We start from the raw sequence: 13,922 nt of genomic DNA, 5'->3' as shown, positions 1-13,922 counted from the left end.
TTAGTATATGTTACATTTGATATGGTCACATAAGACAGATGGTGATTTAAGGCAAAACTGAAAGGAGGGTGGTTGGTCGAGGTGGAAGTATAACGTAAACATCTAGTGTAATAATCTAGTAGTAACGTGTTTGAATCTCACCACAGACAAACACACGTTCACATTCATGTACCTCTTAAATCATTTCCATTTGAGTGTATATTAAAAGGAACAGCCAAGGAGCGCAAGGCATTCAAACCTTTCTAGAGGCTCTTTAATGTTGTCATGACGTTGGCCTGGGGGTAGGTTTATGACAGTCCTAAATACCTCTTCCCCCCTTTTTCCTCTCTCTACCCTACTGATGTTACATTTGCAAACCCCTTGGTTAACATAGAGATTCTGGGAACATCAGAATGTAGGGGTAAATTAACTATATTCTGGTAATCCGACCAATTGAACATATGCAGTGGTACTTAATGAATATGATGTCAGTTCGGTTGTCATCTGACACATTCTCATCAATGATAAGATGACATAAACTCTACAGTGGAAAGTCTACACATCAGAGTTATCAGATTCACATGGAATTGTTGTTCAATTTAAATGTTTGATTATGAAATTATTTGTGATGGGATGAAATGTGATTTTAGCTTCTAAAATGTGAAATTTAGGTTTTCATAAGGTTAGGGCTCTGCTCAATCAGTGGCCCGCCCCTGTGAAGAGACATGGGCTATAAAACTTTTCAAACACGCCCTCCTCACCCTTCCTATATAAAGCCTTGACGGCAATATAACCTCCTGTTCCGAGGATGTGAGGACGCCGGTCCGATGTCAGAATGGTTCAGATAATAACTACAGAACGAAGCCAACATCAGCGTGAGTTTTGGTTGCGAATGGTATGAACTTTGAACTCTTATTCACTACAGAAGTGATACCTCCTAGCCGTTGAGTTAGCACCAGCACCTGCAAGCGAGGGTTAGGAAGGAACAGACAGATTATCCTGTCTATCACACAATGACGTTACTACAATGTATCCAATTGACCACCAGAGACATTCTTCAAAGGACAAAGGACTCGGTTTGGCAACACGGCCTTCCATCTACCACCAACCTACTGAAGCGCAGCTCAGAGTAAATATTTATTGCATTTTCCTTTTCCAAATGGGCGGTAATTTAGAATACATAAGATACTGTAATTATGATAGCACAGCTTCTTCCTTTGTTACTCAGTCTTCCCGCTCTTTCACTCAAACCCAGCCCCTTTTCTTTTGTGTAACAAGCTGTCATATCTGTTCCGCCCACTAGGGACGTCTTTCTTTATGACGTAATTTGTAATCAAGTTATGATTAATTATGTGTATATGTAATTCTGTGTGATTAGTTAGGTATTTAGTAAATACATAATTAAACCCAATTTTGTATTGCTGATTCAACTTGTTAGCTAGGGTTCGTGCAGATAACCAAGAATTTACAACTTTCAGATGAGACTGAATTATGGTGACGATTAATATTGACTGCTATTGATGTAAAATATTATTATGTCTTTAAGAGTTTATTCAGAAGATAAAAGCTATATAAATATTATTTTGTGGTCCCCCAACTCTCTAGTTAATTACATTTACATGATTAGCTCAATCAGGTAATATTACTTACGGAGAAAGGATTTTATAGAATAGCATGTCATATCACTTAATCCGGCATAGCCAAAGACACGACAATGTCTTATGTTTTTCCACAGGAAGTCCCTTACATTTTACAGTCCATAGTTTTCCTCCGCAGATCTTATTATTCAGCACCAGTTAACTACAGGTTACATTAATTTAATATATTTAGAATGTGATCTTATTATTCAGCACCAGTGAACTACAGGTTACATTCATTTCATATCTTTAGAATGTGATCTTATTATTCAGCACCAGTGAACTACAGGTCACATTCATTTAATATCTTTAGAATGTGATCTTATTATTCAGCACCAGTGAACTACAGGTTACATTCATTTCATATCTTTAGAATGTGATCTTATTATTCAGCACCAGTGAACTACAGGTCACATTCATTTCATATCTTTAGAATGTGATCTTATTATTCAGCACCAGTTAACTACAGGTCACATTCATTTCATATCTTTAGAATATGATCTTATTATTCAGCACCAGTTAACTACAGGTCACATTCATTTCATATCTTTAGAATGTGATCTTATTATTCAGCACCAGTGAACTACAGGTCACATTCATTTCATATCTTTAGAATATGATCTTATTATTCAGCACCAGTGAACTACAGGTCACATTCATTTCATATCTTTAGAATGTGATCTTATTATTCAGCACCAGTGAACTACAGGTTACATTCATTTCATATCTTTAGAATGTGATCTTATTATTCAGCACCAGTGAACTACAGGTTACATTAATTTCATATCTTTAGAATGTGATCTTATTATTCAGCACCAGTTAACTACAGGTCACATTCATTTCATATCTTTAGAATGTGATCTTATTATTCAGCACCAGTGAACTACAGGTTACATTCATTTCATATCTTTAGAATGTGCAAAGACATCCTTGAACATGTAGACAGGCAGCGGGAACAAGTGTGAGAAAAAACTGTCACAAACCCAAATATCAAACACACAAAATGGAAATAAGGAATCAAATAAAATATATTTCCGCAAACACTGATCCCTCTTTACATGTGAACATCACTATCCCATTATCCTTAAAGGGGCAATCTGGGATTCAAATTTTCTAAACGGCCTCCCACCACTTTCTTTGGTAAACAGCTGAGGGATGTAACCATTGAAATTCATAAAGCGAGCTATAGATGCAAGGACTGGCCATCCATGAAATTAGAGTTTTAACCATGTTTTGAAGCTATACATTGTTTGTTTACAAATACATTGTTTACAAACAACGGAGTAAAACAAGCTTGTATTTTGGGTTCTAATGGGGTTCTAATGGGGTCCGTTGAGCTAAGCTCCTGAGGCAAGTTATATTCTTCAGGAATCATTGGGTATATAACATAAATTTAGAAGTCCAAAAATGTCTGTACCAAATGCAGATTGTCCCTTTAAGATGCTTTCCTACTTGTGATTCTAATAATATTAGCAAATTGATGAACTGAACAAAATAAAACAAAGCTTTATTTATACTGAACATCTCAGACATGGATGCAACGCAATGTGCTTTACAGGAACAAATAAATAAAAAACTATGAAAATAAAAGCTGAAATATCTACTAGAAAATAAACATCAGATAAAAAACAGAATACACAGAGTGAAAAACTAAAAAGCAGACTAAAATGTGTTTTAAACATTGTCCACAGTTTAGGCTCCCCTCAGGTTCTCTGGCAAGCTATTCCAGAGGCTGGGGGCATAATAACTAAAAGTTGCCTCTCCATGTTGGCTTTGGGATAGTTAAAGGACAGTGCCAGAGGATCTAAGGGACCTACTGGGTACATCACTTAAAAGCATGTCTGACATGTATTGGGGTGCACAATAGTGGATTGATTTAAAAACAGGTGGTAAAAAGCTATAGTTTGGTCACATTCCTGGTGTGTGATTCAACATTTATTTCAGAATCTAACATTTTACCTGGTGTTTTATCTTTATTGCCTGTAAATTAAAATGTGCGACTAGATTCTCTCTCTGTGCTTTGACTCCAACAATAAGTACCTCTGTCTAGTCTTGATTTAGCTGGAGAAAGTTGAAGCATTTAAATCACTAATATAGTCTAATCATTTATCCCTGGAGCTAAAATACTCTGGTGACAGAAATTAATAGTTGTGTATCATCTGCGTAACATTGAAAATCAATGCTGTGCTTTCTGATAACGCTGCCAAGGGGTAACATATATAATCTAAACAGTACCAGACCCAAAACCGAACCTGGTGGAACGCTACATGTGATATGTAACTCTCGACCGGTTAAATAGGTCTGGACTGGGGAGACCAACCCACCTCTCCAGTCTGTCCCGTAGGACATCATGGTCAACAGTGTCAAATGCAGCACTTAAATCTAAGAGTACAAGGACAGAGAGCTGTTTGGCATCTGTGTTGGCTCTAAGATAATTTACCTCTTTAACTAAGGCTGTCTCTGTGCTGTGCTGGGCACGAAAACCAGATCGGAGCGCGTCTCTATCCACATCAACTGGGCCGCAGTTGAGCAGGTCGAGAGCTTCAAGTTCCTTGGTGTCCAAATCACTATAGACTTAAAATGGTCCAAACACACGCGTACAGTCAAGAAGAAGGCGTGACAGTGCCTCTTCCCCCGCAGGTGGTTGAAAAAATTTGATATGGGCCCTCAAATCCTAAATAAGTTATACAGCTGTAGCATTGAGAGCACTTTGACTGGCTGGTTGGACCCTGTATATATTATGGTATTGAACTGACCTGTATATAGTATGGTATTGAACTGACCCTGTATATATTATGGTATTGAACTGACCCTGTATATAGTACGGTATTGAACTGACCCTGTATATAGTATGGTATTGAACTGACCCTGTATATAGTATGGTATTGAACTGACCCTGTATATGGTATGGTATTGAACCTACCCTGTATATAGTATGGTATTGAACTGACCCTGTATATAGTATGGTATTGAACTGACCCTGTATATATTATGGTATTGAACTGACCCTGTATATAGTATGGTATTGAACTGACCCTGTATATAGTATGGTATTGAACTGACCCTGTATATGGTATGGTATTGAACTGACCCTGTATATAGCATGGTATTGAACTGACCCTGTATATAGTATGGTAATAAACTGACCCTGTATATAGTATGGTATTGAACTGACCCTGTATATAGTATGGTATTGAACTGACCCTGTATATAGTATGGTATTGAACTGACCCTGTATATAGTATGGTATTGAACTGACCCTGTATATAGTATGGTATTGAACTGACCCTGTATATAGTATGGTATTGAACTGACCCTGTATATAGTATGGTATTGAACTGACCCTGTATATAGCAGGATTTCAAACAAGCAGTTCATTCCTCAAAACCCACATTTGTCACGAGTTAAACCAGTTCTGCACGCAAGAGTGGGCCAAAATTCCTGCACAGCGATGTGAGAGACTGATCAACAACTACAGGAAGCATTTGGCTGCAGTCAACGCAGCTAAAGGTGGCACAACCAGTTATTGAGTGTAAGGGAGCAATGACATTTTCCCACTGGGGAGTTTGGATGTTGCATAACGATTAAATAAATAAAATAAGTAGACAAAACTTTTTAAGCTATACATGTGTTTAGCTATACATTTGTTTAACAATACATTTGTTTAGGTTCCATTTATATATTATTAGGTTTTCGTGAAGATCTGATTACATTCAGTATTACAAATCAGAAAGTGGGAAAATACTTTTTCACAGACTGTAGGTACATTACCCACCACTAAAGACATACAAACTGTAGGTACATTACCCACCACTAAAGACATACAGACTGTAGGTACATTACCCACCACTAAAGACACACAGACTGTAGGTACATTACCCACCACTAAAGACATACAGACTGTAGGTACATTACCCACCACTAAAGACACACAGACTGTAGGTACATTACCCACCACTAAAGACATACAAACTGTAGGTACATTACCCACCACTAAAGACACACAAACTATAGGTACATTACCCACCACTAAAGACAGACTGTAGGTACATTACCCACCACTAAAGACATACAAACTGTAGGTACATTACCCACCACTAAAGACACACAGACTGTAGGTACATTACCCACCACTAAAGACACACAGACTGTAGGTACATTACCCACCACTAAAGACACACAGACTGTAGGTACATTACCCACCACTAAAGACATACAGACTGTAGGTACATTACCCACCACTAAAGACACACAAACTGTAGGTACATTACCCACCACTAAAGACACACAAACTGTAGGTACATTACCCACCACTAAAGACACACAGACTGTAGGTACATTACCCACCACTAAAGACACACAGACTGTAGGTACATTACCCACCACTAAAGACACACAGACTGTAGGTACATTACCCACCACTAAAGACATACAAACTGTAGGTACATTACCCACCACTAAAGACACACAAACTGTAGGTACATTACCCACCACTAAAGACATACAAACTGTAGGTACATTACCCACCACTAAAGACACAGACTGTAGGTACATTACCCACCACTAAAGACACACAAACTGTAGGTACATTACCCACCACTAAAGACACACAAACTGTAGGTACATTACCCACCACTAAAGACATACAGACTGTAGGTACATTACCCACCCCTAAAGACACACAAACTGTAGGTACATTACCCACCACTAAAGACAGACTGTAGGTACATTACCCACCACTAAAGACAGACTGTAGGTACATTACCCACCACTAAAGACAGACTGTAGGTACATTACCCACCACTAAAGACATACAGACTGTAGGTACATTACCCACCACTAAAGACACACAGACTGTAGGTACATTACCCATCACTAAAGACACACAGACTGTAGGTACATTACCTACCACTAAAGACATACAAACTGTAGGTACATTACCCACCACTAAAGACACACAGACTGTAGGTACATTACCCACCACTAAAGACATACAAACTGTAGGTACATTACCCACCACTAAAGACACACAAACTGTAGGTACATTACCCACCACTAAAGACACACAAACTGTAGGTACATTACCCACCACTAAAGACACACAAACTGTAGGTACATTACCCACCACTAAAGACATACAAACTGTAGGTACATTACCCACCACTAAAGACATACAGACTGTAGGTACATTACCCACCACTAAAGACAGACTGTAGGTACATTACCCACCACTAAAGACAGACAAACTGTAGGTACATTACCCACCACTAAAGACAGACTGTAGGTACATTACCCACCACTAAAGACAGACTGTAGGTACATTACCCACCACTAAAGACAGACTGTAGGTACATTACCCACCACTAAAGACAGACTGTAGGTACATTACCCACCACTAAAGACAGACTGTAGGTACATTACCCCCCACTAAAGACAGACTGTAGGTACATTACCCACCACTAAAGACAGACTGTAGGTACATTACCCACCACTAAAGACAGACTGTAGGTACATTACCCACCACTAAAGACATACAGACTGTAGGTAAATTACCCACCACTAAAGACACACAGACTGTAGGTACATTACCCACCACTAAAGACATACAAACTGTTTCTACATTACCCACCACTAAAGACACACAGACTGTAGGTACATTACCCACCACTAAAGACACACAGACTGTAGGTACATTACCCACCACTAAAGACATACAAACTGTAGGTACATTACCCACCACTAAAGACACACAGACTGTAGGTACATTACCCACCACTAAAGACACACAGACTGTAGGTACATTACCCACCACTAAAGACACACAGACTGTAGGTACATTACCCACCACTAAAGACACACAAACTGTAGGTACATTACCCACCACTAAAGACACACAGACTGTAGGTACATTACCCACCACTAAAGACACACAGACTGTAGGTACATTACCCACCACTAAAGACACACAGACTGTAGGTACATTAACCACCACTAAAGACACACAGACTGTAGGTACATTACCCACCACTAAAGACACACAGACTGTAGGTACATTACCCACCACTAAAGACACACAAACTGTAGGTACATTACCCACCACTAAAGACACACAAACTGTAGGTACATTACCCACCACTAAAGACATACAAACTGTGAGACATCACTTATTTTAATGTGCATTCAAAACATTTAACAAAAATGCAGGTGTCGTACACACACAAAGGGAATTATCAGTGTAGTTACCAGACACAGAGGGAATTATCAGTGTAGTTACCAGACACAGAGGGAATTATCAGTGTAGTTACCAGACTCACAGGGAATTATCAGTGTAGTTACCAGACAGAGGGAATTAGCAGTGTGGTTACAAGACACAGAGGGAATTAGCAGTGTAGTTACCAGACAAAGGGAATTAGCAGTGTAGTTACCAGACACAGAGGGAATTAGCAGTGTAGTTACCAGACCAAGGGAATTAGCAGTGTAGTTACCAGACACAGAGAATGAACTGTGGAGGAGAAACAGGAGTCAAAAACAGACTGTCTGGTCCAGTCTCCATTATTCCTGAAAGAGACAATAGGTCTAACATAGAAACATCAATTATAAAGATCAGAACCAGATATCAACCAGTAGACCAGCATCTTATTCATTATCAGCCTTACTATGCTATTATAGAGAACACTGCTTTCTCAATCTAGGTGTTCGTTTTTTAAGAGTAATGGAAAATAAAAGGTTTAATATAACCCACTTAATGTTATTGATAAATATTCTTACCCTCTTTACAGCACGTCAGAAAATACAATGGTGTGGAGAGTGAAAATTAATGAATAAAAAATAGTACAAATGTTGTTTGAGCATTTTGACGATTTAACAAGAGAGAGCAGAGGTCAGAGAGCAGAGGTCATCCTGGGTGTACCCTCCAAGTACCCTCCAAGCTCGTCATCAAGCTCGAGACCCTGGGTCTCGACCCCGCCCTGTGCAACTGGGTACTGGACTTCCTGACGGGCCGCCCCCAGGTGGTGAGGGTAGGCAACAACATCTCCTCCCCGCTGATCCTCAACACTGGGGCCCCACAAGGGTGCGTTCTGAGCCCTCTCCTGTACTCCCTGTTCACCCACGACTGCGTGGCCATGCACGCCTCCAACTCAATCATCAAGTTTGCGGACGACACAACAGTGGTAGGCTTGATTACCAACAACGACGAGACGGCCTACAGGGAGGAGGTGAGGGCCCTCGGAGTGTGGTGTCAGGAAAATAACCTCACACTCAACGTCAACAAAACTAAGGAGATGATTGTGGACTTCAGGAAACAGCAGAGGGAACACCCCCCTATCCACATCGATGGAACAGTAGTGGAGAGGGTAGCAAGTTTTAAGTTCCTCGGCATACACATCACAGACAAACTGAATTGGTCCACTCACACAGACAGCATTGTGAAGAAGGCGCAGCAGCGCCTCTTCAACCTCAGGAGGCTGAAGAAATTTGGCTTGTCACCAAAAGCACTCACAAACTTCTACAGATGCACAATCGAGAGCATCCTGGCGGGCTGTATCACCGCCTGGTACGGCAACTGCTCCGCCCTCAACCGTAAGGCTCTCCAGAGGGTGGTGAGGTCTGCACAACGCATCACCGGGGTCAAACTACCTGCCCTCCAGGACACCTACACCACCCGATGTCACAGGAAGGCCATAAAGATCATCAAGGACATCAACCACCCGAGCCACTGCCTGTTCACCCCGCTATCATCCAGAAGGTGAGGTCAGTACAGGTGCATCAAAGCTGGGACCGAGAGACTGAAAAACAGCTTCTATCTCAAGGCCATCAGACTGTTAAACAGCCACCACTAACATTGAGTGGCTGCTGCCAACACACTGACACTGACTCAACTCCAGCCACTTTAATAATGGGAATTGATGGGAAATGATGTAAATATATCACTAGCCACTTTAAACAATGCTACCTTATATAATGTTACTTACCCTACATTATTCATCTCATATGCATACGTATATACTGTACTCTATATCAGACTGTATCCTTATGTAATACATGTATCACTAGCCACTTTAAACTATGCCACTTTGTTTACATACTCATCTCATTTGTACATACTGTACTCGATACCATCTACTGTATCTTGCCTATGCTGCTCTGTACCATCACTCATTCATATATCCTTATGTACATATTCTTTATCCCCTTACACTGTGTACAAGACAGTAGTTTTGGAATTGTTAGTTAGATTACTTGTTGGTTATTACTGCATTGTCGGAACTAGAAGCACAAGCATTTCGCTACACTCGCATTAACATCTGCTAACCATGTGTATGTGACAAATAAAATTTGATTTGATTTGATTTGGGTGGTTGGGATGATCATTGGTTGTAAGCGCCTGTAACACCTGACATTCACAGAGTACAAAATCACACACATTCATTTAACCCTTCTTAGATTTTTATTTGTATGTACACTAAAATAAATAGCTACATTCACACTAGTTTAAACAAGACCCCAAGACATGTATTGAAAACTTTCCATAGGCTCTTTAGTCTTTTTCCATAACAAGTCCCTTACATTTTACAGTCCATAGTTTTCCTCCACATATCTTATTGTTAAGCACCAGTGAACTATAGGTCACATTAATTTAATATCTTGAGAATGTGCAAAGGAGGAACAAGTATGAGAAACTGTCACAAACCCAAATATCAAGCACACAAAACGTCATCTTTTTTTATATTGCTCTTTACCCGTGAGCATCCTTAAAGGGGCAATCTGGGATTCAAGCAACTAAATGGCCGCCCGCTACTTTCTTTTGGTAAACAGCTGAGGGATGGAGCTGGAGAAATTAAACCACTCAAATTCAAAGATGAAGCAATCCACGAGATCAACATGATAGTTTTAACCATGTTCTGAAGCTCTACAGTGTTAGTTACTAATTACATTGTTTTACAAGCAATGTAGTGAAACAAGCTGATCATTTGGGTTCTGATGGGGTAAGACTGAGCTCATGAGGCATTTATACGTTAAATTCATTAACAATCAATGGCTATATATCATTCATTTAAAGGTTAAAAAAATGGATGTACCAATACTGGATTGTCCCTTTAATGGCAGATCATCTGAACACACAGGACTGTGTTCCCCCGAGACACTAATCAGAAATAGTACGGTTCTGGAAGCCCTATTCATTAAGACTTGTGCTATTATATTTTTTAACAGTAGTTAACCCCATGATGATAGGCTTCGTCCCAAATGGCACCCTATCCCCTATGTAGTGCACTACTTTTCACCAGGTCCCATATGGCTCTGGTCAATAATAGTACACTATATAGAGAATAGGGTGCCAATTAAGAGGAAATCACACTCTGGATCAACAACACAAACATATACAGTGGGGGGGGGGGAGTATTTAGTCAGTCACCAATTGTGCAAGTTCTCCCACTTAAAAAGATAAGAGAGGCCTGTAATTTTCATCATAGGTACACTTCAACTATGACAGACAAAATGAGAAAAAAAATCTAGAAAATCACATTGTAGGATTTTTTATTTATTTATTTGCAAATTATGGTGGAAAATAAGTATTTGGTCACCTACAAACAAGCAAGATTTCTGGCTCTCACAGACCTGTAACTTCTTCTTTAAGAGGCTCCTCTTTCCTCCACTCGTTGCCTATATTAATGGCACCTGTTTGAACTTGTTATCAGTATAAAAGACACCTGTCCACAACCTCAAACAGTCACACTCCAAACTCCACTGTGGCCCAAGACCAAAGAGCTGTCAAAGGACACCAGAAACAAAATTGTAGACCTGCACCAGGCTGGGAAGACTGAATCTGCAATAGGTAAGCAGCTTGGTTTGAATAAATCAACTCTGGGAGCAATTATTAGGAAATGGAAGACATACAAGACCACTGATAATCTCCCTCGATCTGGGGCTCCACGCAAGATCTCACCCCGTGGGGTCAAAATGATCACAAGAACGGTGAGCAAAAATCCCAGAACCACACGGGGGGACCTAGTGAATGACCTGCAGAGAGCTGGGACCAAAGTAACGAAGCCTACCATCAGTAACACACTACGCCGCCAGGGACTCAAATCCTGCAGTGCCAGATGTGTCCCCCTGCTTAAGCCAGTACATGTCCAGGCCCGTCTGAAGTTTGCTAGAGAGCATTTGGATGATCCAGAAGAAGATTGGGAGAATGTCATACGGTCAGATGAAACCAAAATAGAACTTTTTGGTAAAAACTCAACTCGTCGTGTTTGGAGGACAAAGAATGCTGAGTTGCATCCAAAGAATACCATACCTCCTGTGAAGCATGTGGGTTCAAACATCATGCTTTGGGGCTGTTTTTCTGCAAAGGGACCAGGACGACTGATCCGTGTAAAGGAAAGAATGAATGGGGCCATGTATCGTGAGATTGAGTGAAAACCTCCTTCCAATATGAAAAACCCCGGTGGAGCGCATTCGCCACCTGTTGGATTTTTGAAGTGTTACAACTGGCACTTGCCATATGGCATTTGCAATCAACTTTGCATGGATCAACGCCACATTGGGTGTTATTGGACACCGTGTATATGGTTTGTCCAATGCCAATGTTTTGCCATTCATTTTTGTCCATTTCAGGGGGGTATTCCCTTACATCAGCAAGGGCATTGAAGATTAAACGTGGCTGGGTCTTTCAGCATGACAATGATCCCAAACACACCGCCCGGGCAACGACGGAGTGGCTTCGTAAGAAGCATTTCAAAGTCCTGGAGTGGCCTAGCCAGTCTCCAGATCTCAACCCCATAGAAAATCTTTGGAGGGAGTTGAAAGTCCGTGTTGCCCAGCAACAGCCCCAAAACATCACTGCTCTAGAGGAGATCTGCATGGAGGAATGGGCCAAAATACCAGCAACAGTGTGTGAAAACCTTGTGAAGACTTACAGAAAAGGTTTGACCTCTGTCATTGCCAACAAAGGGTATATAACAAAGTATTGAGATACACTTTTGTTATTGACCAAATACTTATTTTCCACCATAATTTGCAAATAAATTCATTAAAAATCCTACAATGAGATTTTCTGGATTTTTTTTTTTTCTCATTTTGTCTGTCATAGTTGAAGTGTACCTATGATGAAAATTACAGGCCTCTCTCGTCTTTTTAAGTGGGAGAACTTGCACAATTGGTGGCTGACTAAATACTTTTTTGCCCCACTGTATCATATAAATATTGTTATAACCAATCTGTTATGTAAATATTAAATACAATATATTTGCTATGGATTTATGACGAATTCACATGAATAACTATACACACATTAAGAATAAATACATGAAGATAAAATGTCCATCTTGAAAAGAGAAACAGGAAATTGATCTAATACCACTGGGGGAACGAGGCAGATGACTCGTAAGTAAGTAAGTGTGGCTCAGTCTTAGACCTCAACCACTGTGTCACAACATAAATACATCAATACATTCAGAACAAAAGACTAACTACAGTGAGGGAAACAAGTATTTGATCCCCTGTTCGCCCACTGACAAAGAAATTTGCATGTTCGCCCACTGACAAAGAAATTATCAGTCTATAATTTTAATGGTAGGTTTATTTGAACAGTGAGAGACAGAATAATAACAACAAATCCAGAAAAACGCATGTCAAAAATGATATAAATTGATTTGCATTTTAATGAGGGAAATAAGTATTTGACCTCCTCTCAATCAAAAATATTTCTGGCTCCCAGCTGTCTTTTATACAGGTAACGAGCTGAGATTAGGAGCACACTCTTAATTAACCTCTTGGTGCTAGGGGGCAGAATTTTCACTTTTGGATAAATAGCGTGCCCTATTTCAACTTCCTGCTACTCATGCCAAGAATATAAGATATGCATATTATTCGTAGATTTGGATAGAAAAACTCTGAAGTTTCTAAAACTGTTTGAATCATGTCTGTGAGTATAACATAACTTATGTAACAGGCAAAACCCTGAGGACTAATCCTTCAGAATTTTTTTTAGGTCTCTGTCTGTTCAGTGAGTTCTCGTTGGCAAACAATATTTCTTAGGAACTGGTTTTCAGTTCCTACTGCTTCCACTGGATGTCACCAGTCTTTGGAATTTGGTTGAGGTTATTCCTTTGTGCAATGAAGAAGTAGGCCAACTAGGAACTGGGTAACACTGTTGAGAGTTGCGCAAGATGTGAAAAGTAGCGCTGGTTTATTGTCTTCCTGTATTGAACAACAGATAGACCCATCTACAATTTGATCAATCATTAACGTTTGAAAATACCTAAAGTTGTATTACAAAAGTAGTTTGAAATATTTTGGCAAAGT

This window comes from Oncorhynchus mykiss, chromosome 1 (assembly GCF_013265735.2).
Source record: "Oncorhynchus mykiss isolate Arlee chromosome 1, USDA_OmykA_1.1, whole genome shotgun sequence".
In the NCBI taxonomy this organism is placed as follows: domain Eukaryota; kingdom Metazoa; phylum Chordata; class Actinopteri; order Salmoniformes; family Salmonidae; genus Oncorhynchus; species Oncorhynchus mykiss.
The sequence above is the reverse complement of the archived record's forward strand: the minus strand, read 5'-3'. Positions refer to the sequence as shown.